Raw genomic sequence first — 26,493 nt, 5'->3', positions numbered from 1 at the left:
ACTTTACATAAACTCTTTTAATATAAAATAATATTCTTTTGAAGATAGCTATATTATTATTCCCATTTCACTGGTGCTTAACTCGAGGCACAGAGAGATTACGTGACTTGCCCAAAGTCACCCAGGACAATGAAGGGTAGAGCTAGGATTTGAACACTGGCAATTTGACCCAGAACCCACGCTCTCACATACTATGCAGTGATGAAAGTGGTGCTATGGAAACCATAGAAAGGGTGGGTGCCTCACCAGGGCTGATGATGGTGGCAAGCCAGAGAAGATATTCAAAATGAAACAGAGCTGAGGCTGAGCCTTAAAGAGTGAGTAGAAGTTAGCTAAGAAAGGAATAATGAAGAAAAGATAAGAATATTGTAAATATGGTAGCATGGTCAAGCTGAGGCATGAGCGTGACAGAGAGCAAGGAGAAGAGGCATTTGGTGGTGGGTGAGTGTCAAAAGGATAGGAGATCAGATAACAGTGAGGCTAGAGAAGGTTGGTAGGGTTCCATTCGGATAGGCCTTGAGGGCTTCCTTAGAAAATGTGGATCTTATCTTATTCTTGACATTATTCTACATTTTGTGTCTTGTTTTGTTCATTTTGTTGTTTGTTTATATTCATATGAACTACAATTCATGGGCTGAGTAAATGTCAAGTCACTTGTCTGAGGCTCTCAGTTTCTTCATATAAAATTTATGAGGTTTGGTTACTTAGATCCCTTCTAGTGTTGAGATTTATTTCTGTTTATCTTATCCTTTTAGTGTCTTACTTTCGTGATCAAGTTTCTTTCTAAAGCTAAACTTAGCCAGGTTTATATATCTCTGTCTCTGCTCAACAGAGAAGCATAGTAACTGAAGTTCTAGGTAATTACAGTTTAAAGGAGTAATGCCTCCCCTTTCTCGTGTCAGAGTAGATGGTCATGATATTGAGGAATCACACAGCAGGGGTGAATTACAAGTTGTACAAGGTGTACATGGGGCTAAATACAAGCTATATATAGGCGAGGCGTGATTCTCATAAAACACTATAACTTATACATTAATCCTTTATTCTTTGGCTTTCCTGATTGTAATGAACTCTGATTCAGAGATGCAGCTTTGAACTTTCATCTCTTCTCCCAATTGCCTCATTCCCATTTCTTGTTCCACCAAAATTATGTTATCTTGCAACCAAATCAACTCTCTCCTCCCAGTCTCTTGTTCTTATCTGTGGCCTTCCTCTATTTGGGGACCTGGCTGTGAAATTACATCTTTCATCTGCCCTATGAAAACTATTTTTTTTCTGTTATCAAAGGCAATGGCTTTGCTTCCACCTCTCTTTAAGTGTAGCTTATTTCATGTTCCTTGATATACTTGGAATCGATTTCCATTTTGCCACAAGTTTCTTAAAAACTATTTGTTTGCAAAAATATCTGTTATTTTTACTTTAAAATTTGAGAAATACATAGGAAGAAGGAAGCAGCAAGACTCACAAGACATATATAAGTGTACTTTTTTTCTTCCTTTCCTCTCTTTCTATTGATTCCTCTACCATTTCCGCCCCTTTTCTCCTTTCTTCTCCACCCAGAAAGGATGCAAAATGATTTAAAAAACAAATACGACATGACTACTTATAATCAAAGTAAAATTTTGTGGTTGGGAAATCAAGTCAGGGAAAATAGAGAAATCAGGAATGAGGTTACTTTTAAAACAAATGATATGACGTCCTTGCTCCATGCTCCTAAGGGGCCAATCACAAACTTGGCTCCAGCCAGTTCAGCAGCTAATGCTTAGAGGAAATTCTGATTCACTGCACCTAAGACATAGAAGCTAAGCAGCAACATGGTGAACACACCATTGCTTGGGGCTGAGAATTGAGAGAAATCTCTCCCATGAATCCTCATGAAGAAGACCATCTACATACAGCATTTTCCACTATCCTTAGAAAAACCAACCACATATATGAGACTTTTTACCGGTCAGTATTTGGGGGTTTGTATCATGCTAAAGCCAATTCATTATACATAACTTAGGGGTCTGGGATGTGCTACAGTCTTGATGTGTAGCTCTTTGCTGGGCTAGTGAACTCAAGCATAGATTTTAGAGGCTGAAGAGCAGTACTATGTATTCGATGGTTGATTAGTCACAAGAGACGATTTGCAGGGAAAGAAAAGTTTATAGGACCAAATTAATTTGGATAAGCAAATTCTCTTTAAAGATTCAAAGTACATATTTGCATACAAGAGTTGTGAAAAGTCCTGTGATAAAGAAATGTTCTTACTGTTCTAAACATATTTGTACACAGAACTGGTTTTTGTTGTTGTTTTGGCATTGTCTCTCAGTTTATTACTTGGGCCATTTCACTATGTTCAAGGAAGACATGAGTAGTTAATGAAATTAATTGGGTTAATCAAACAAAGTATATCAGAAATTATATCAGCTTTTAGATTGTTACAAAATCATGATTACAATTAGGTGAAATGGAATTAAATCTCACAAAAGATTTCAATAACATTTTACTTTAGGTCAAACAAAAACTGTTCCCTTCGGAATCTAAGATGTCCATTGTGATATTTAATAATGACTACTTAAAATACTACTGACATCAATTTAACATGCTTATTCGTTTATGCTTATTTTCAAGTATACTGAACATAACTGAAAAAGAAAGCCTTCAACTGGTAGAGGTTGACGTTTTTGGAACAGCATCTTTTCTTTTCTTTTCTTTTCTTTTCTTTTTTTTTCTTTGCTTTCCTTTCCTTTCCTTTCCTTTCCTTTCCTTTCCTTTCCTTTCCTTTTCTTTTCTTTCTTTTTTAACTGACCTAGTTAATCATTTTTAATATCATTGAGCTATACCATGACTAAATTTATAAAAAATTATTTCTTAGATATGCATCAAAAAACTGTTTCAGTGAGCCTTATATATTTAATGTCTGGGTACAGATGAAGATTCTTAAGTTCTATTCTAGTTTCCTTTTTCAGTGTAAACAGACAGGAAATTAATGAAAGATATTTAAAGAAACACTGTTGCAAGTCTGCTGGTTTTATTATTAGATGTAAAAATTCTCACCAAAACTATTTTTTCTCCAAGCAAACAAACAAATAAGTAAGCATCAATGAATAAATTGTACATGAGTCAGAAGTCCTCTCAAAAAAATTTTCCAAGCAGCACCTTTGCAGGGGTTAGTTGTTTTGCATTTTCAGTTCATTCTCTCCCATTTAGTTACACAAATATGCTATTTTGGGATCACTATTTATCTGAGGGCAGATTCTAGCCTACCTTCATTTTCAGAACCCACATAACAATTAAATCATCTTGCTGAGAAAATTATTAGGCAAAAAGGAGAAATTCTGCTTTACCACATTAGACTTCACCAGATTAGGAGGAGTTTTGCACATTGGACATTTTTAAAGAATTATAAACTACTGGTTAAAACTTCCAGTGTGAGATATGCTTCCCTTTTAAAAGTTATACACAGTATAAAATAGTACAACTGGAAGGGGTTCTATCCCATAATTTTATAGATGCAGATATTGACAACAAGGGGTGGAAAGGGATTTTTCCTATACTACAGACAAGTTTGTGGCAAAAATGAGACTAAAACCTGGACATTCTTATTCCTGGACCAGTGATTTCATTCATAGAAATCTCTATAGAATAGATAAATCATTTTTTTCCTGCTGATCAAATGAGTTTATAAAAACATGAAAGCAGACTTGTAGGGATCTACTAAGCACTGACTGTGTTTGTAAAGAACATAGTAGCAATACACTGAGCCAGAAGATACCAAGGTCTAAAGTAATTGTGGTGTTTGGAGGAAGCTCACCCACATTCAAGCTATGTATTGGACTGAGAAAATGTGCAACATGCATTACTATCACACAGCTAATCCTTACTCACCTTCTTCTCTAAAGTACAACTGCCATTTATAAGCTGGAGACATTGAAATACAGATCCAGCTTTCTGTCCTTTGGCCTAACATCATAAATCCAACTGCCTATGGGGCATTCACTCTTGGGCACCTTAAATGTAAGTGAAATCACTTTGCTACATTTAAAGTGCCTGAGAGTGAATGCCCCACAGACAGTTGGATTTATGTTATCTTAACCTTCAATCCTGTCCCCACCCTGAATTCCTGTCTTAGGAATGCCCTCAACATCCCTTCATCTTCCCAACCTGGAAATCTGGGCATTGCCTTGGACACTTTTCTCTCTTTATCAACCCTCACATCCAACACATCACCACATCGTAGAGCTGTTACTTCCTTGGTAGCTTTGGCATCCATGACCTTATCTCCATCTTCCCTACAGAGCTTTAGTTCAAGCCCCCACCATTTCTGGTGCATTGCTCAGGCCACAGGAAGTAGATTTACTTGGTTATCAGAACGCTTTCAAATTCTACGTAAAGTATTACAGTAAAGGTGGAAAGAGGATAATTCTTTTCCTCCCCATTTTAAATGTTCATGGTGGGCACCTCTATAACAAAAACAAGTTAATAAGAGAAAAACATAACAAGTTTATTTCATGCAACTTTCTTAGAGAAGGTAATTTCAGAGAGAATCCCACCAAGTGACTCCAGGAAAGAGGATCAGGGAGGCAGGGAAAGGGTCAAAAGAGACCTTGGTTCTGAGGCTTATTTTTGAGACCTTTCCATTTTCAAAGCAATCAGCATGCCTCAGCACCTTATTTTGGGAAATCTTTTTCTGGGCCCCAATGGTCTTCACCATAGATCTTTGCTTAGGAACTGGCTGATGCTAAAGCATGTTGATGGGTTGAAGCTGCTAATTGAGTTTCCTCTTATTAACAATAACCACATATTCTCTTTCTTCTTTGTTTTGTTAAATATCATGGGAGATAAGGAAGAGTAATGTGGCAGGTGTAGAGTGGGCTTTGGGGACACTTAATTAAATAGGCTACAATAATTTTCATGAAACATGTGAAAAAACTAATCACTTAGGTGCAACATGTGTAGATAGATATAAATATAGATACACTGAGATGACACCATGTCTGTCTTCCTCTTTTTAAAGTGTTTATGTAGTTCTAAGAATGACATGAAGTTAGAAATGTACATAGATGTTAAGCAAATAAAGGTTCACAAAGGTTGATACAAATGAATTTGGGTTACAACCAATGGAAGTTCTAGAATACAGAAGTATGTGCGTGAATGCATGAATGTGTATGATTATCTCGTTTTCTCCCATTCATGATCAAATAGTTTTAAGCCATTGATGCAAAAACATCAAGACTGCAGCTCACAGCACTGACTTTTGAAAAAGGGCACATTTACTTTCCGGAAGTTACAATGGAGAATAAGTTGTTTACTCTCTTAATTCTCTTTACTGTAATTTTCCTCCCAAGAGGGCTGATTTCATCTCTTTTCTAAATTCCTTTGCCAGAAAATTCACACTTTCCTTTCAATTGAAGGAAGTTAAAGAGTCTAATTAATGACACCTGCAAAAAGCCAGGCAACCAAATAGATTACCTGAATTTCGTAACCCTGCCTTGTACGAAAGCATTTGGAATTACAAAAGGGCATTTATGCTTCAATCAATAGATGTACTTTCTGTACCTTTCCAACCCAATGCACTCTGCCAAATTATTCATATCATTCTTATTTAAAAGTGGAATCCTGAAAAAAAAATCAATCAGTTGTCTCTATTTAGATACTTAGTTACCATACATAGCCCAGAATTCCTCCCTTTCTTTTCATTCCTGTCTCCATTTCTAGAGTACTATAAACAGTTAACATATCTGAGAAAGCCTATAAAACTGACATAAGCTTATGTATAAGAAAGCACATCAGCAGACAGGGGACTATGCAGAAGCAAAATAGATCCAAAAATTCATAGGACTTTCAGAGTTAGATAAGAGCACAAAATCCAACTTCCCCATCTCATAGATTATAAAAACTAATTTTGTCCCAGACAGATAATTCAGACTTACGTTACACAGCCAGCAAATGGATAAACTGATATTAGTACCCAAGATTATTATTCTTTCATCCAGAAGTCACTGAGGACAGGAAGGGTGATAGGAGCTGCATCAAGGTGACCTGTTCTGATGTAGCATTACATTGTCTATTCCAAAGCCTATATAATCAAATTACCACTTCTAAGCTTAAGCATGTTGGATCTGATAAGAAACTATGCAGGTCTAGAAAAATGTAAAAGCATATCAGGTGACAATTATTTGAAGGGAATTGGGAAGGCTTTTATCCCAAACTTCTCCATTATTAGTCTATGTCATTATTTCCACTTCTCACTTAAGGAATTCCAACATCTGGGAGAATGAGCACATCAAGTAGGGTGCATATGGCCACATACCTATATCAGATAAATGGGGCAATCACTGCCTGTCTTGCGACCACTCTCTTTTCTCTCTATTCCTCTCTCCCTCCTTCCATCTTTCATTTCTTTTCTTTTCTTTTCTTCCACCTTTCCTTCCTAATGTGTTAGTTATCTACCATGTACCATCTATTAATAATAGGCACTGCAAATAGAAGCATTAGAAACTCAAAGTTTTGTCCATGAGTAGCTCAAAGTCCAGTGGGAATGACAAATAAATAATAACATGCTTCGTTACTACAGTGTGAGAAGCGCTAATGTGCAGCTCCTCGCACAATCTTATGGGAACCCAGAGGAGGGAAAACCCAAAATTGGAGTTGGATTGGAAGGTGGAGAGAGGGTAGAAATGGTCAGGAAAGTCTTCAAAGATTTCAAGAGAAGGGGTCATGTTCATATTGTCTTATAGGAAAACATGTGTGTGTGTGTGTGTGTGTGTGTGTGTGTGTGTGTGTGTGTGGTGTGAGAGAGAGAAATTGGAGTATTGACGCGGGACAGAGTGGCACAAAGGTATCTGAAATAATATGATAGATTTAGAGAATTAGAAGTGATAGAGATGAGTGAATCATAGGTAGCTAAGGAGGTGGTAGAAGATGAGATTCAAAGGAAAGGATTTGCACACCTCCCAAGAAGTTTAAAATGCATCTTCTAATTAATGGGGGGGCCATTGGCAGAAATAAGAACCACATAATGATAACTATAATAATTATAAGCACGTTGAGTACTTACTATGTTGTAAGCACTGTTCTTATTATCTTACAAGTATTACATAATTTAATCCTCATAACATCTGTATGAGACAGATGTTAATAGTATTTAAATGTTACAGATAAAGAAACTGAGGCAGTTTATAACTGTGGCTTAGAAACTTAACCAAGGTCACCAGGTTTAATTAAGAGTTACAGCTAAGATTCATTCAATTCTAGGCAGTCTAGCCTAGGAAACTCTTATACTTAAATACCATATAACAATGGTGGTCCTACAGGGCAAACTATGGCCAGTAGGCCAAATCCAGCCCACTACCTGCTTTTGTATGGCCCTTAAGTTGAGAATGGTATTGACATTTTTAAGTGATTGAAAACAATCAAAAGAAAAAGAATATTTTGTGAAAGATGAAAATTATTTTGATTTCAAGTTTCAGTGTTCACAAATATAGTTTTATTGGAAGGTGGCCATATCTATTCAGTTATGTATTATCTATAGGAATCTTTCTGCTGCACATGGCATACAAAGACTAAAGTATTTCCCATATAACCCTTTATACAAAAATACTGCAGACCCCTGGTACAATGGAGAGAATGCTGGAAGAAAATGTGCATGCAGACAGGTTTGGAGGTAGGAAAATAGGAGATACTCCTCATTCAAGAAGGCTTAGTTCAGAGCATAGGACATCATCTATAATTAGCGGGGCCACCGTAGTTGGGGACCTTGAGAGGCAATTGAAGCAATCAGTTTCCATCACTTAGCCCACTTCCTAATATGTAATAAGACTTGAATAAATAGTGATGAATGAATCAGCGAATGAATTAATGGCTCTAGATTGCAGCCAGTCCTGAGTGGGAGATAAGGCTATTCTCTACTGACATATTTAAGATCCCAGCCTGGAAGACTACTACCTCCTATAACTCTAAGCTATAGAATGGCATCCCTGTATAAGTCTCCCCGCTTCATGGGGCTATGTAAAAGACACCAAATAATTTCAGAGCTAGAAAGAAAGAGAATTTTGGGGCTAAAAAAAAGAAAAGAAAGTTCAACCTTATCAATGTACAGACTGCAATCTAAAAAATTTAGAGATGGACCCAATGACTTAGATGGTAGAGGATCTGAGACCCTTTCACCCTGTGCTTTTCCTGCTACACTGTCAGGAGGCCAGGTGAAGTTTACATGTCTATCTCTTACAACTTCTTGAAGGGCTGTGGTATGCATTAATCCTTTGAATAAAGGTTCTGGGGAGGACAGTAATCATTTCTGTAGCTTAATCCTTCAAACCACAATTCTACTCTTTCCTCCTACACACCTATACTACCTTGGAGGGATAGAAGGAGAAGCTCTTCCATTTAAGCATTCATTTTATAAGAGTTGCTAAAGAGCGTTCTAAGAATTAGAGATTCAAGTAACAAACCCTGCCAGTTGCCTAGGACTTTCCTAGTTTTAAAACTGTAAGTCCTACATCCCAGTAACTCCCTCAGTTCCAGGCGAATCAAGATGCTTGGCCACCCTACTGGAAATGGGAGAGTCTCTCTGAGCTTATAGACTTTACAGTCTAGCAGGAGGAACATGCTGAACATATAATTGCAAAAAACCATATTTTTAAATTTAGCTACAGTTACTTGATTTTATTTATAATTGTATATTTTATTTTATATTTATAATATTTAATTTAGTTACAAATCCTACAAATAAATATAATCTCATAGGTGAGAGAATGCTTCTTCAAAGAATGTTTAGACTGAGACCTTAAGCATAAGTAGATGCTAACCAAACAAGGAGGAATAGCAGGAGAAAAGTACAGAGAGCATCAAAGGAGAGTGGGGCTCCATGCATTTGAGAAACAGTCGGGAGCCAGAAGATGCCTGGTATTGAGGGTCACGTTAGGGATTTTTAATTTTATGCAAAGAGCAAAGGGAAGTCACTGAAAAATTCTAAAGAGGGCTGAGATGTAATCAGAATTGTTTTTAAATGTTACTCTGGCTACTGTGTGGAGCATGAATTGGAGGTTGGTGTAGACCAAGCTGTTGCCATGATCAAGGTGCTTTGATCCAGACAGAAAAAGGCAGAGGTAGAAAGATGAGACTTGAGAGATGTAGGGAGATTGAGCTGATGGGACTTTATTGGTTGACGGAATACCAAGAGTGAATGCAGGATGGGAGGCCATTTACTGAGATTACTGGATTACTGAACACTGGAGGGTTGAAACACAGCTCAATTTTGGCAGTAATCCATTTGAGATATCCAGTGAGAGAAGTCAAGCAGGCAGTTAAGTGTGTGTGCTTAGAATGCAGATGAAAGCATGGAGGTGGAGCTATAAATTTGGGGGTTGTCAAATTTCAGTACCTCTTCAGATACCATCAAAAGAGGTATATGAAGCCATGATAATGGATAACAGTACTTGGAAAGACTATGAAGAATGATACAAGAAGAGGGCTTGAATTGAGGTTTGTTTCTGATCCCCCACCCACTACCCCCAGGTAGTGGGAAGAGGTGAAGGTAACTGCAAGAGGGTAATTGAATAGATATACTGTGGGATCTGAGCCAGCTAAGTAAGAGATGAAAGACCAAAGAGGATTCATGAATAAAGAAAAAGGAAGGAAGTGGGGAAGAGGGAATGATAAAGGCATTAGTGAACCCAGTGATGTGAAAGAACAATTGCAGTCATAAATAGTGGAATGAGTGAGCTAGCTAGAAGGTTAGAAGGAGTGTGAATTTTAATTAGTGGTTTCAGAGGTTGTACCATTTCACCTTGATGACATTGGTGTGGCCTTGGGAGGGGACAGCTGTGGCAAAAGTGAAATAGGTAAATATCCACATAAGACTTAAAATCTCCAAGGACAATGGCTAACATTGGTGTGGAGAATAATTATTTCTCAGGCAAGGGTAATCTTCCATAAAGGAAGGGAATGGGACTGGGAAGTCAGTGGATGACTGAAATGAAGAGGGGAGAGGGTGGTTTGGCTCAGATGGCGTCTCAAAGCAGATGTGGTATTTTTTTTTGTAAAACAGCAGGGGTGGGGGAGTGGAGAATCTGCAGCAATGAAGAGCAATGACCTGAGTGGTGGGGGAGCAAAGAAGACACTGACCCACTTCTTATCCCTGAGTTTCAGGGAAGGTAAAAGAAGAAATGCTTCCACATGACAGTGTTGTGGGAAGTGCAGATTCCTCTGAGAAGCCAGGTTTCAGGTAAGGCAGGGAGGCTGAGTAAGTTGAATATGTCAGGTAAGCAAGAAGTAGGGGTTTTGGGCCAAGCAATCTGGAGATGACAGGTTGTTTCAACAAGGGAGCTTTTTCTTGAATAGTGACTGGGGAAACCAGGAATGGGTGAAAGGTTGATTGATTCCCTCTTGGGGAAGGAGAAGTGTTTGGGCTTGGTAGCAATGTGGTGTGGGGCCAGGTGTCGCTTTCTAGAAGTCTTCTCTTCTAAGTAGTTGTAATGAGCATGACAGGTGTGGCTGGGGAAGCACTAACAGGGCTCCTGAATGGGGCAAGCAGGCTAGTCAAAATCCCAGGGCCCAGGAGAGGGCATCTCTGGAGCCACACTTCCAGGTGGTGATTGGCTTCCAGCATCCCTTTGGCCTTCTCATGATAAGTGGTGAGCAGACTTCTAAATGAAAGGGCCTGCGAAACTCGAACTATCCTACTGTTCTCTTATATTTGTGCCTTTGTAGTTATTGGTCTAAATAATAAAACAATAAGCAAATGACCCATTTATTTCAGAATCCTCTACTTCCAAAGAGTAGAAGGAAAAATTCCTTTGAAGCTTATGTTGTCTTCTCTGATTTTCATGGAGCTAATCTGGGCCCTTCAACATCTCTAGTTTTCAGTTAGTCCTCAAATTAACTCTTCGTGGTAGTGCTCTTAAGTAAGCCTACTTTGATCTGTGTTTATCTGTCTTTAGCCTAACATTCAAGAGCGGCTTTGTTTTCATGGTCATGGCTCTACAAATTCTGCTTTGCCAGATGATAACTATCATTGCATATTTATCTAGCTTTGTGTTAGCCATCCGTTTTCTTCAATATCACCCTTGATATTGAGAAATGCTTGTTTCCCTCTCTGAGTTTCTCAGATCAGAGATGATAAAAGCTGGCCCAGTGATTTATCTGCCACTCGATTGTGTCTGTGTAACCTCTAACAACCCCACCGTTATGTGAAAGTTCACTGTTACAGGGCTTCCCAATACAGGACCTGAGGAAAAAAACAAACGAACGCTAACTTGCCAAGAGTCAAAGATTGTTTTTGATATTTCCACAAGCGATTTCCTTCCCCTTGTAAAACGGCCAGTTCATAGATTGCTCGTGTTAAATGATAGTTATGGGATCTAAAAACCTTGAGAATATGTCTGATTTTAGCCATGAACATAAAAGTTAGAATTAAGAAAGAAAAGTCTATGAATTTGAACGTTCCTATGCTCTGGAGCCACAATCTGCATATTGTGTTTACCCCTGAGGGTGAAATGGCTCAGTCTGATCAGCCAGCTCCACAAGGATGTCAAAGCCCAGATCCCTCTGGGTTTTAATTTATGTAACATTCTCTCCTTGGCCTCATCACAGGTAGGATAGAGGACTGCAGCCCTTATCTGGAAACCACAACGAGTGATTTTTGCCCCAGTTGCTTCTTCCATTTACTTTAAGGTCTTCAAAGAAACTAGACAGGCTTCTATGTGGCATTACCTCTGGCTAGGCTAAGCTGCCTCATTCCTTGCTTCTGGTACAATCCAATGAAAGGGAAGACTGGGGCAGAGTTTTCTAGGTGAATAATAAAACTCTTATTCCTTGTTCTGGATTGAGTCTGGATTTGTTTGATTATAAGTTTTATTGGTTTGCTTAATGTTTTAAAAACATATATTTGCTTGTATAGTCATTAAACCTCAGGCCCCATGCTCTACTTAATGTTTTTTAACGTAAACAACAAATGCAACCAGTCCTGTGTATGCTCTTTGAAAGATCAAGCCTGGACCACAGACCAAGACTCATGAAACTCACTGTGATCCTTGCTCCATTCTGCCAAAACATCCCGCTCCTCTAAAACAGTCCTGCATGCTTCTTTTAGAGAAGCTGACACTGCAAACAAATATTTAGAACTAGCTTCCCAGAACTGTCTACAGAGCGACTTGATAAGTCACTCAAGAAAATGTGGCTCGTTTGTTACCTGAGTATCAATACCTCAATTTTATTAAAAACAATACAATACAATACAATACAATACAATACAATACAATACAATACAATACAATACAATACAATACAATACAACACAATACAATCTTCCTGCTATTATCGAGTTTGGTTCCCCACCATACTTATAATTAATTCTTGATGAATTTTGAGAGTTTCTCACATATCAAGTCTTTCCTCAAGGTAATGATTTGTCACTGTTGAAGATATTGGTGTATTGAAGAAAAAAATAATTGTGGGTCAGAAGCTGAAAGTTTGTGTTCTTACATCTTGGATGTTGACTTTGTGAACACAGTCACTGACTTCTTCCAGTCTCCATTGTTCAGTGGTCAAACATGGTTAGAAGTCATTCTTTCAACTATATATTGAGCAGGATCCAGTTAGCAGTGAGCCCCCAGAATATGAATTGTGATAACCCCCTGATTAGTATAAGGACTGGATTAGACAATGTGACAATGTTTGTGCACTGGCTCCATGAATGTAAGGTGTTATATAATTAACACACTTCTGACCCCGAAAAAAAATAAAAAGAAAGTTCTGAAAATGTTTTGATCGTTGGCGGAGTCACCAGAGTAAATATTTGTCTTACCAAGGTGCCTGGGACTCGCTGAGTATTTATCAAATGAATAAATTTACTGAGCACTGGGACTGAAGAAGAAAATCAATAGCTATACTTGGGATCTGTTGGAATATGTGAATAAATGATTAAGTAACGATACTCGTTAAAATATGTATTACTGTATGTTAGGTGAGGTATCTGACATTATTTAACACCTGAACTTCATACTTTAAGAAAGCTTATACTTGAGCATTATACTGAGCATTGAGTGAGGCAGGTTGAATGGTACAGAAGAAATGTCTTAGTCCTATTTTTTGTTGCTATAGCCAAATACCACAGACTGGGTAATTATAAAGAAAAGACATGAATGTTGCTCACAGTTCTGAAGGATGGAAAGTCCAAGAGCATGGCACCAGCATCTGGCAAGGGTCATCCCATGTGGAAGGGCAGAAGTGAGCATACAAGACACAGAGAGCAAGAGAGGTGGACTTCCTTGCATAACAACCCACTCTTGCAATACCTAGCCAACTCCAGTACCAACTTGATCTATTCATGAGTCCTCTGCCCCCACAGACCCAATTACTTCCCAACACTGCTGCATTGGGGGTTAAGTTTTCAACACATGTATTTAGAGGACATATTCAAATGATAGACGGGATCTAAACTCAAAATAATGAAAGTCAGTGGGGCTGCAGCTAATACCACTATGGTTGTTAACAAAGCCCTTTATATTTCCCTGTGATTGCCCTGATCTAGGGAAATAAGGGTAACATCTTGGGGTTGCATGGTTATGTTTGTAGGTGTTGATGGTTGTTGTTTAAATCAGTAGACGTGTCTTGGCTGGCATTAAAGCTGGGTTATGGCCCTAGGGGGCATACCAGAAGGTAAAATGGAAAAGCCAGCTGGAATTGGGCTGCATATGGGTTGGGAATGAGAAAGTCAGCTCAGGATTTCAACTTGTCTATTGCTGATCCACAGGGAAGGTAAACTGTATAATGGAAACTTAATATATTAAAACATGTAGTTTTTTTGGAATGTTTCCCTTTTAGAATTGCTTTCATGATTTCATGTACAGCCTATTTAAAAGTACTTGGAATTTTTTTTAAATATATTTATTCATTAACATCGCACTTTTTTTTCCCAAAAAACAATTTAAAGTAGATTACTGTTCCACTTCTGAATTCTTAGGTCGATTTTTAAAAATTTTTAAATCTTGCTAGTTAATTTGTACTTTAAAACATTTAATGACCCCATCTTTATTTACATATAGTTTTCTAGTAAAAGTTTAACTTTTAAGGATGCCCTTGAATGATAATATTGCCATTAAGGCCCCATAAAGTGCTTTTAATCTTTATCTTTAAAGTACTTTCCTGAAAAGTACATTTCCTGGCACATAATATATCCTACTTGATTTCGAGTCCCTTGCCTGGCAAAACATTGGTAGGGAAAACTGCATGAACTCAAGATGTTGAGTACTTTCAATTCTCTTTATGGTGAACTCAAAACTCAAGGCAATCATTTAATGTTCTCTCCCATATTTAAATTGATTTTGTCATTGGGCCAACTTAACAGGTCTTCATGTCTTAGGGCTCAATGCTGATGTGAATTACTAAAGATAAAACTAGTAGACTGATCAAGTGGAAAAGTAGATTATAGGCTGCAGAGACTTGTCAGTTCAGAACCCAGAGGGAGGGGAAGCTTGAGCCAGAAGGTAAAAAGACCTGGGTGGTTCCTGAAACAGAAAACAGCATCCGGCACTCTTGCTTTCTAGACACATGACAGCAGATAGAAAACAACAGTTTTTATTTATTTTTAAAGAAGTATTTTTACTACCTACGGGCTTATCAAAACAGTCCCCAAATAAAGCAGATAGAAATATAATAACTAGGTCATTCTAACAGCTACATTCGTAAATCCAAATTGGCTCCCTAGTTGTGAAATATGCATGTTTTTAAAATTACATGGGAAAGTAATTGGCCAGAATATGTCTTTAAGGTATTAATTTATTATTTCTTTTATGTAATGCCTTTATTTGGTTTGGGAGATTTTAATATTATTCATCCAAAGAGCATTTAAAAATGCTTCTAAAGCAAACATAACAGGATAGGAGTGTCATCTGTTCTGTGGTCCAGCACAGAAATCAGCCTTGAGCAGCTTGCCAGCCATTTCATCGAGAGTGGGGAGCAGTAAACTGAAACTCGCTGCATTCTGAGCTCGGCCATTATCCTACCAGTATCTCTAGTTTTAAAATATAATCACTGGCTTTGTAAACTATGAATCAGTGATCTGAATGGCTGGATATCTAATTTAGTAAAACTACTTTGGATTTTTTTAATTTTAAAAATGCAAAACTGCCTGAGAATGCTGAAGTCCCAGCAAGAGGAGGCCAGTGCTATTTTGGGCTGTCTCTGAAGAATATCACAGAGAAAGGAGGAAGGAAAATGGAGGTAGACACATCTGGGATACTATTTTCAGGCTCCTGGATTCCAGAAAAACTCTGAAAAGCTGGAAAGATACTAGAAGTGTGAAAGGAAATGATTTATGAGTGAAATCATGGCAGAGCTATAAGAATGACTGTTTAGGGTATATCTAAGAACTAAAAAACCAAGCAGAGCAAGAAAAGGTAGGAAAGAAATCCTGACCTGAATCAGTCCACTGGGGGGATTACACATCTTATAATAACCAGAGCTGTAATTAGACCTTGAGGCCTGTGGATCAGATATTCTGGAGACAAAACAGCAGTCCTCTGTCCTAGCTGCACACCAGCTTCCCCTGAGAAGCTTTTAAAAAAATACCTATGCCTGGATCTCATTCCCAAAGTGCTTGTATAAGAATGAATGCAAATACCTGTATAGATTACAAGAATACTTATAAATTACACAAGAACATTTTTGTAAACGAATATTCAGGTCAAAGATTCTTTTGAATGGCAGCATGATATAATGGAAATCTTAGTTAAATGGTTAAGTATGGAAACTTTTAAATTTTAATTTGAGAAACTGTAATTAATAGTAATGAAACAATTTATGGTGGATGTTTTAACAATTATTTAAACAAAACTATGGTAGCCTCTGTACTCTGTAGATCAGTTCTCATACTTTAATGTGCATAAGAATCATCTCATGAAACTTATTAAATGCAGATTCTGATCTGGTAGGTTTGGTTGGAGTTTGGGATTCTACTTTCTTTAAAAATGTTTTTCTCTTAAATTTTTAAAAAGTTTTGACACACAATTGTACATATGTATGGGGTACAATGTGATATTTCCACACATGTATGTATTCTGCAATGACCAAATTGGGATAATTAATATATCCATCGACTCAAAACATGTATCATTTCTTTGTAGTAAGACCTTTCAAAATCCTTTCTTCTGACTATTTTGAAATATTCAATACATTATTGTTACTATAGTAACCCTATTGTGCAATAGGACACCAGAATGTGGATAAACCTGGAAGATATAATGTTAAGTGAAATAAGCCAGACACAGAAAGACAATACAATATGTTCTCACACATCTGTGGAATCAAAAAAATTGATTTCATAGAACAGCGGTTGCCAGAGATTGGGGAGGGTGAGGGAGAGGGAGAGGGAAATAGGGAGAGACTGGTCAGCATGTACAAAGGTACAATTAGACAGGAAATTCTGCTTTCTTAAGAAACTCTCAGGTGAGACCAAAACTGCTGGTACAGGCACACACACAGAACAGTGAAGCTGCAGAATTTTAAAAGACCTTGTCCCCATATTCTCAGACCTGGAAAACTTCCAGAAAATGATTTCTACAATTTGGTACTTTCACTTCCAATCCAGGAAGGAGGGTTGAGAAAAGGAAGATTTTTTTTTAATGCATCATGAATGACTCAGCATTTACCTTAAAAATATAGAGATCATGAGGAAGGCACCTCTTAATCAAAGAAATTTCATTCCTAATATTACCAAAAACAGTCAATTCTTGCACTCTAAAATTAGGTCTTGACTTGAAGTAAAATGTTAAATGCTATAAATAAACTATGAGCACACACAAAAAACCAGCAATTTCTTTCATGCTAGAAAAATAACTTGGGACTGATGGGTCTGGCTGGATTTTGCTGCACATGTAGTACCTCGTCTGCAATCATTGCTAACAACAGGGGGCATGTATGTGGCAAAGAAGGTAAAGATTCCGCTGAGAGGCCAGGATTCCTGACAGAGGCCAGGAAGCAAAGGTACTTGGAGTTAATATCTTTTAAAACGTTTTTGATTTTATACTATCCTCAAGGATGTTGTGCATATCCTTTGGGAAATTTGTTGTTGATTTTTTAATTTTCTTGACACAAAGTGAATTAAGCAGACAGACTCTCACCTTCCCAGTAAGAGTTAGACTCTAAGCAAGTCACTTTAAAATTTATAATTCTTTGCCAACTTTAAGTTTAGTTATAGTTTTATTTTTTCAAGTTTGAATTTTTCAAGCCTTTAAAATATCTGTGAAATATCTGGTTGTTATGCTCTCAAATGTTCATCAATTTTTGGCCCAGGGAACAGACTGAATTAAAACTCAAAATATTTCAAATCCATGGCTAATGTGCTCAGAAATAACATTAAGATGTTCTTAGAATCCAAAGGAAATAGAATAAGAGAATGAACAATGCAGAAGCAAAGAACATTTGATAAACTGGTAGAAATTAAAGGGGGAGTAATGTTTTCTTCCTACTGGTTTTTTTTTTTCCTAATTGTATTCCCAAGCAATCTGTTAAATCAAGTTTAGCCTAAAGTTGCCTGCTTACATATTTTAAGTTCAGCTTAAAGGTTTCTCTGTACATCGTGAACTATAACAAGTAGAGGTATAAACAGACTGTAGCCTACTCTTGTGCCAATCGCCAAGTTTTGGCCAATCAGATGTGGCCAACTGTTCAAACCATGTTTAAATAAGGCAAACACCCAGCTGTAACCAGTCTAGCTGTTTCTGTACCTCACTTCCATTTTCTGTATGTCCCTTTTCTTTTTCTGTCCATAAATCTTTCACCACGTGGCTGCACTGGAACCTCTGAGCCTACTCTGACTGGGGAGGCTGCCCCCATCTGCGAATCATTCTTTGCTCAATTAAACTCTGTTAAATTTAATTCAGCTGAAGTTTTCTTTTGACCTATTATAGCCTTTCATATTTCAAAGAGAGTTATTCAAAGGATATTAGAGACTGTCCTATACTTGAAGGTTGTGCTGTTTCCAAATTTTCCTTATTAATCAGGTTTAAAAATGTCTTACTTTTTCCACATTTCTGTCTCAATTACTTTAGTCTACAAATACCTTCCAAGAAGGTCTATATGTGTGCTAGCCAATATGGCAGCCACCAGACACACGTGGCTACTGAGCACTTGAAATTTGGTTTGTCAAAATCGAGGTGTGCTGTAAGTATAAAATACATACCTAATGTCTAAGACTTAGTATTAAAAAATGTAAAATACCCCATTAATAATTATTATATTGCTTTTATGTTGAAACAGTGTTTTAGATATATTGAGTTTAATAATATTAAAATTTCACTCACTTTTTTAAAAAAATAGCTGCTTTTAAAATCACTTGGTTTATTTTCAATTTCTATTGAACAGTGCTATTTTATAGTGAATATTTAAATCACTCATTTTGTTTTGAAATAATATTCTATTTACTAAACATCTGTTATATCCTTAAGCTTATTAGTACTTTACCTGTATTAGCTTACTTAACTTAATTGGCTCCACTTTACAAATATTGAGCTTACAGAGGGCAGGTAACTTGCTCAGGTCACACCTCCAATAAGTGTGAGGGATGGGTTCAAACCTGTATCTGTCTGAATCTAAGGCCCATGCTGTTGACCAGGGGGTTACTAAGGTGAGACCAGTGAGGCATTCTCTTTGGGCACAAAATTTAAGGGGCCCTAAACAACTCAGCAATTAAGATGTATAATATTTTGATAGAATATTTTTTAAAAATCAAATTAGCACAAAAAATTTCAGGATGAATAAAATACACATTTTAAAATAAAGCCAAAATTTGATCCTGCCCTTGCATGATGCGGCCTCGCTTGCCTCCCCTTAATCTTGGCCTTGGCCATGATTCCCCCTTGCAGCTCATTCTGTATGATTTTCCTTTCAAATATACCGTCAGCTCTTGGAGATTAGGGTCTAGGCCTCACATTTCATGGCTGCTTCCAGTGGTGCCCAGACCTAGGGAAGTACTAAACACATGGAAGGTGCCGACAAATACACATGCAGCAAAACGACTAAAAGGAAACACGCTGAAATGTGTAGAGAGGTTTTCTCTGTGTGGTAGGACCAGAGTGATTTTCACTTCACTTCACTTCACTTCACTTCACGTCATAATATATATGAAGTGAATTAAAAACAAATGTGCAATTAAAAACAAAGTTTTACCAAATAAGTTCTGAATGCCATTCAAAACCATAGAGTAAGTAAGCACAACTCTCTGAGAAAGGTAATTAAAATAACAATCTTACACAGGAAATTAAAAGCCCTTCATAGCCAAACTCAACACATCAAGTATACTGTTGGGAAATCCAAACCTACCTATCTAATTCTCATTGTTCATTATGTGACTCACAGGGTGGACCTTTTAAAACAGGCCCTTTCCGAATACCTATTGTACGATATGGGCCTGTAATAAAGGCTAAAGGAAACTGATTATTCCTCCTTATAAGAAGTTCTCAATCAGGAGGGCCAAACAGAATCTTCTGTGGAACTTTGAAATTCTCCCTCTCCTCCCCAAATACGCACAATCTTCTATATTTTTCTATCCCCCTTTCCAGCTAAGTTGCTTGCAAAAATAATCCCTGACTCCACTGCCCTTCCCTCCTTTCCTTGTTCAATTCCCTCCCGTCCGACACCCACCCTTCTCTCTACACGGAAACTTCTTTTGTCATGGTTCACATTGACCTTATTGTGCTTCAATCCAACAGTTTACAGCCTGCGTCTTTCCTAACTCCTAAGCTGCTTTGCACAGTTGACCATGGCTTCCTTTAAATACTCTTCTCTTGGCTTCCTTGATTCCATATTCTCCTGATTTTCCTTCATATTCTTGGATACTCTTTCTGAGTCCCCTTTAAAGGAGGTTTCTTAATGGAAGAATCCTTGTTTCCCAGCCCTCCATAACATCTCCTCAATGGTCAGCATGTAAATAACCATTCAATTTTTAGAAACTTTAACTCCTACAATGGGTTTAGTATTGCATCCCCAGGATTCATCCCCTCCCCTAAATTCAAATCAGTTAGTCAACAGTGGCACCAATTTGGGTCAAATAGCCATCATCAATTATTCTGCTAAAATTATCTGGTTTCTTTGCTGCTCTTCCAATTAACCCTTGTCTATTTCATTTTTACCATTGTATCCTCAGCATCTGGAGGAGGACCTGGCACATATCAGTATGCATCGGTATGATTTTGGCAGCAAGTAATGGAAACTCCAACTCAAAATGATCTAAGCAAAATACAAATGTTATCTGTCCTATAACTGGAGGTCCAGCATCGAGTACACCAGTGATTTCCTGATGCCAGCAAGAGCTAAGATTCTTCTAGCCCCACCACTTAACTATCTTCTACGTCATCTTTATCCTAAGGTTGATGCAATTCATGACACAACAGGGATACCAGTTAGAGACACAGGAAACAACGTGTTTCCTTGTAGAGAGAATTCCTGTCCTTTTATATCTCTGTACCTCTAGTTAACACTAGATAAGCAACAACAGTAACTGAGCCAGTTATTTTATTTTTAGGGGGTGGAATGGAGGAACACCCATTTGGAGCATTTTACCCAGAAGTGAAAAACTCCTGGTATAGATAACATATAAAGCCAATCAGATTTCACGTATATAATATGAATACAGAGACAATACTTACCACGTGTAAGCAAAATATCTTTGAGATTTCCTCAGGTATGAATCTCTTTCCACTCCTTAAAGTCAAGCCCTTTCAGGAACAAGTTTACAACTTCTGCTGTAAGAAAAGTGCTTTATCTTGAAAATTTCATTTGGCTTTTCCAATCCCCAATTCCTGGGACTAACCACCCCAGGATTTCTGAGGAATAAAGATTTTTTTCTGTGTGGTTCTTTAAGTCTTGCCCTCAAACTCAGAGGAAAAAAAAAACTATATATATATATATATATATATATATATATATTTATATATATATGTATGTATGTATACACACACACACACAGACACACACATACACACACACACACACACACACATAACTTCAGAAGCACCCTGAAACTCTGTTTTTTGAATGGATGGCCCTTCTAAACAACTTCAATCTCTTCTGACTGATTCAAATTGCCCAAACTTCAAACACTGACTTAAAAGCCATTAAAGGCAAGCTAGTTTCCCTTTCCCTGTGGTGTAATCCTCTTCATATTTCCTAGCTTGGCTGTCATCCTTCCTCTTGCTCTGTTTCAAATCTGGGTTTCCTTTCCCTTGGCTTATATGCTATTTTTAGCCCAATGCCTGTCCTTTGGATTTGTCAGCCACATTTATCCCGGATTAAACTCTCAGCACTGTCTCAAAGCTTTGCTTGAATGCTGCCCTGGCTGGCTCTGCTCTGAACTGTTCTGGGCTGTCAGGTTCCAGCATACTAAATTCCTCCAGTTGTCCTGAGTATATAAGCTTTCTGCATTTCCTCGTGCTCACTTTCCTTATTTTCTGTTTAATTTTTTTTCTTGTAATCCATAATTATCAGTACTAGGCAGTCTAAACACCAATTTCCCCTGCATCATTCATTACAGAATAGCTTACACAAGAAGGCATTTGCATTTACATGAGACAACTTTGGCTCTCCCTGTCCAGGGGCATGGGTTCAGCTCAGGTTGGAAGAGCTGGCTGACTTCAATAGGGCTGGCCCCGTTTGCTTTACTTGAGTTAAATGAGTGTGTCTAATTGAAGATCTGGCTCACTCCGTAGACATCAATATCTGAGCCAATAATCAGTGGGATCTAACTAATTCAGGCTTGCTTCATTTATAACATCTGAAAGGACTCTTTACATACAAATCTGGGAAAACAGTAACATGAGTTATTAAGGGAAAAGCAACACAATAATTTAGATCAGGGTGGCCAAACTTTTTCTTTGAAGAGTCAAATAGTACATAAGTCCTCACTTTACAGTTGTTGATAGATAGGTTCTTGGAAACCTCAACTTTAAGTGAAACGACATATAATGAAACCAATCTTACCATAGGCTAATTCATCTAAACAAGAGTTAAATTCCTCCTTCATATTTCTGGTCACAAAAACACCACCAAACTTCTAAATAAAAACCCAAAACACTTCTAATATTAAACATTGAAATAAACATAAGCTATACATACATTTAAGATTAATTAAAACAAATGAGTTAATTATTTACCCAATTTTTGGTGAATCATTGAGTGATGGCAGTTGTAGTAGCCATGGGTTAAATCAAAGAATAAATATTTGCAAAGCAAAAATTGTAAGGAGTACCTCCTCCCACCACACAACTCACAAACAAACAAAAACCAACACAGCAGGCTCTCTGAGTGCTTTCATACTGCATCTTTTATTGTTGTGTATTTGTATGATTACCATACAGTTTATGACATTTTTACTCTGTAATAATTTGTATTAATTAATTTATTTATTCATTTTCCAAACGGCTTATTCGGGGTCAGGGTGGCCGGAGCCTATCCCAGCAGCTCAGTGAGCAAGGCAGAAACCCACCCTGGACAGGATGCTATCCCATGGCAGGGGCGCTCACACACACACACACACACACACTCACGCCTACTGGGATAATTTAGACACCTGTCTCACATTCACATCTTTGGGTTGTGGGAGGAAACCAGAGTGCCCAGAGAAAACCCATGAAGACAATGGTAGAACATGCAAACTCCCATTGTCTACACCTGGCTGGGAATCGATTCTTTTCTCATCAACAAACATGACATTAAATGAAATGATGTTATTTGAAAACCTCTTGTAAATAATTTTGGTTTTGTGACTCTACAGTATCTGTGGCAACTACTCAACTCTGCCTCTGTAGTACGAAAGCAGCCATCATGGGTATGGCTGTGCTCCAGTAAAATTTTATTTACAAAACCGTATGGTGGGCCAGATTCTGACCTCAGGAGTAGTTGTCAGCCTCTGATGTAGATGACCAATATGCAGGTGACCAAAGTTCTTAAGTGTTCCCCTAGGTGGTATATGATGTGTACCAGGAGGATAAGAAGGCCTGAGTCCTGTTTGCTGGAAGGTCTCTTTATCTGATTGCAAATAATATAAAATAGTTTTATATTAAGACAAACTCAGATATTTTATGGAATGGAATACATGATGGCTAATTTTGGGTGTAAACTTGACTAGGTTAAGGAATATCTAGAGAGCTGGACAAGCATCCTTCTGGGTGTGTCTGTGAGGGTGTTTCCAGAGGAGATTGGCATGACTCAGTGAACTGTGTGGGGCAGATTTGCCCTCAATGTCAGCAGGCACCATCCAATCAGCTGGGAGCCTGGATAGAACAGAAGATAGAGAAAATGTGAGTCTCTCTCTCTCTCCCCTCCCTCCCCACCCCCCGCCCTCCTGGAGCTGGAGTGTTCTTCTTCTCCTGCCCTTAGACATAGGCATTCCAAGCTCTCTGGCCTTTTGACTCTAAGACATGCCAGCCGCCCCCAGGGTTCTCAGGCCATTGGCCTTGGACTGAAAATTACATCATCTGCTTCCCTGGTTCTGAGGCTTTTGAACTTGGACTGAGCCATCCTACCAGTATCCCAGGATCTCCAGTTTGCAGCTGGCCTGCCGTGGGAATTCTCAGCCTCCATAATCCCATCAGCCAATTCTCTTAATAAATCCTCTCTCAAATAGCTATATCTACATATCTACCTCATTGATTCTGTCTCTCTGGGGAACTCTAAATAATATAAAATACAACATCTATATGCCTTTAAGAGTGAAAATGTGCAGCTTTAAAGGGCTGTGGACTTTGTTAAGACAGGCTCTTGGGAATACATTTTTAGCTCTCCTCTGCTATTATGGGCATTTTGGTAGAAAAGTTTGAGAGCCACTGACTTAGAGATACTTATGTAACTAATTACTACATGGGAACACCAATGTGATCTCATTTAATCACAGCCCCTTCATTTCTCCGGAGATGTCAGAAACACAGCTAGTGCTTTCCCATTGCATTGTTTGAGGTTAATATGCTCAGTACTCTTCTGATATTTCATACGGGTCTCTGCCTACTAGTCACTGGAACTCTCAAACTCTGTCGTTTCCCAGAAGAAGCCAATTATTTCAGCAGAGAGTCCTGAGGTTTTATGCTATTGCTTTGCAGAAGTTGCTGCAATGGTTACATCTTTTCTGGCTCATCTCAAATTTGAACATCATCATTTCAGAGCCTCCTGCTTATCTTGTGCCCCAGTTTCAGCCATTTATTAAGCCTGCCTTGTCTTTTTGATCATCTACTTCTCTCAGGCAGGTCTTCTGAGGTCTTGTTACTCAGACACAGATGAGCAGCATGAGCATCACCTAGGAACTTGTTAGAAATGCAGGATCCCAGACCCCATCCCAGACCTACTGGGTTAGAATTTGTATTTAAACAAAATCTGCAGTGATTTATGTATACATTGACGTATGTGAAGGCACGCTTTTCATGGCCACAGTGATGTCATTGGTCACTTGTTTTGTTTCTGATTACATGGAAGCACCATTCAGTTTTCACATGCTGTGACTGTTAATTTTATGTGTCAACATGGCTGGGATATGGGGCCCACTAGTATGGTCAGACACTGGTCTAGCTTTGCTGTGAATGTATTTTATAGATGTGACTAACATTTACAACTAGTTGAATTTAAGTTGTCAGAATTGTTAGAATCAAAATGGAGTCACTTGCGTGAAAAAAAAATAGAGCTAAAGAAGGTCATGAAAGGAGAGTTCTTATGCATAAATGACTTATAATAAGAATGATCACATATGACTCTGCAAAAACCACAACCTTGCACAAAGGCCATTGCAATTTTGCACAAAAAAAACTTCTGCAAGACATATGCCCAGCAACTGCCTGTCCAACCTTGTTATTGATCCTTGTAGCAAAGATAATTATCTTGCAATAATTATGTAATCTTCCTCATTTTTCTTTTAAAAACCTTTGTCTTCCTTTACCTCCCTGAATACTCACACAGTTTACTATGGCACATATACAGTGTGTGTCCTATTTCTGAATAGTTACAGTGTTCTATTCCTGAATAAATGTTTTCTTTCAAAGAGCATCTCTCTGTTTGTTATTTAGGACATAAATGCGTCCAGAAGCAGGACCTGAAGCAAAAGAATTTTAGAAGGAATCTGCGATTCTTGGAACTGGTGTGCAGTTTCCACTTGAATTCTCTGAGCTCATCACTTGCATGCCTTGTCTTTTCTGACCTGGTGAATCTTCTCTTAGGCTGAGTCTCTTTTTGATAGAGACTTTTTGACTTTATTCAGGATTTGGTTTGGTTCTAAGGCAGGCTTCAATAAAGGAACTTGCATCCCTCTTAAAACTATGGAAGTTTTGGGCGTTTGTTTGTTTTACAAACACTTTAAAAGATTACTCTGGTTTTTATAGAATTTGCATTGTTTCTTGGGCATGACTTTTCTGGTGAATTCACATTGGTTCTGGATGCCTAGTTTAATGTTTCGTTTGGTCTGCATACATGGGTTGAAGTTTTTGTGAACACTCTGATTTAGGTTTAGTTACACATGCCTATAAGTAACTTGGCTCTTCTTTGCCCTAGCTTATTTCTGAAAAGCTTCTGTGAGCAAAAATAAGCATCCTAAATGGTGGACACAGAATGACTAATTTAGAAAGCCAATACCTGAAACACTAGTCGAAATTCCTGACATTCTCTGGCAGGATTTATAGGATTTTCTTTGCTCTTGAGAGATTAATAAGAAAGAAAGTGAGATTCTCAAACATTAAGGCATGCCAGGTTTTCTGAGACTCCAGCTGGCTACATATGATGGTCTGTTCTCATGCACATTTTTAAACTAATGAGCAAACTTCCTTTACGTCAAGGAAAATTCAGAGCTCAATGGTCATTATTCAAACTCTCCAAGCTTGTTAAAAATCTACAACCAACCATAGAGTTAACATGTAGAGCTTTCTAAGTTCTCAATTTCTCTATTTTTTCTTCTGGCTATTTTGAATCTGCTAATTTTCAACTAGTGTTGAGATAAACTCACTGCTTATGGCATACCAGACAAGATGTTAAAAAAAATAAAGTCTTAAAGATTTTTTTAAATTAATGGCTTTACAAATTACAACAGCTCCATGGCAACCAACAACCTACACATCTTTTGGGAATTAGGTTTGTTTTACTTAACAGTTGCTTGGAGTAATAGAATAGTTAAATGAATATTTATATTCTAAAAGAAAGGAGGCTGGGTGTGGTGGCTCACACCTACAATCCCAGCACTTTGGGAGGCCAAGGTGGGCAGATCACGAGGTCAGGAGTTTGAGACCAGCCTGGCAAAAGAGATCAGACTGGCCAACATGGTGAAACCTCATCTCTACTAAAAATTAAAAAATTAGCCAGGTGTAGTGGCAGGTGCCTGTAATCCCAGCAACTCGGGAGGCTGGGGCAGGACAACTGCTTGAACCCGGAAGGTGGAAGTTGCAGTGAACTGAGATTGCTTCATTGCACTCCAGCCTGGGTGACAGAGTGAGACTTTGACTCAAAAGGAAGAAAGCCAGGAAGGAGGGAGGGAGAGAGGGA

The sequence above is a fragment of the Mandrillus leucophaeus genome, unplaced genomic scaffold (genome assembly GCF_000951045.1).
Source record: "Mandrillus leucophaeus isolate KB7577 unplaced genomic scaffold, Mleu.le_1.0 Scaffold826, whole genome shotgun sequence".
Lineage (NCBI taxonomy): Eukaryota > Metazoa > Chordata > Mammalia > Primates > Cercopithecidae > Mandrillus > Mandrillus leucophaeus.
Note: the sequence above shows the minus strand (reverse complement) of the source record.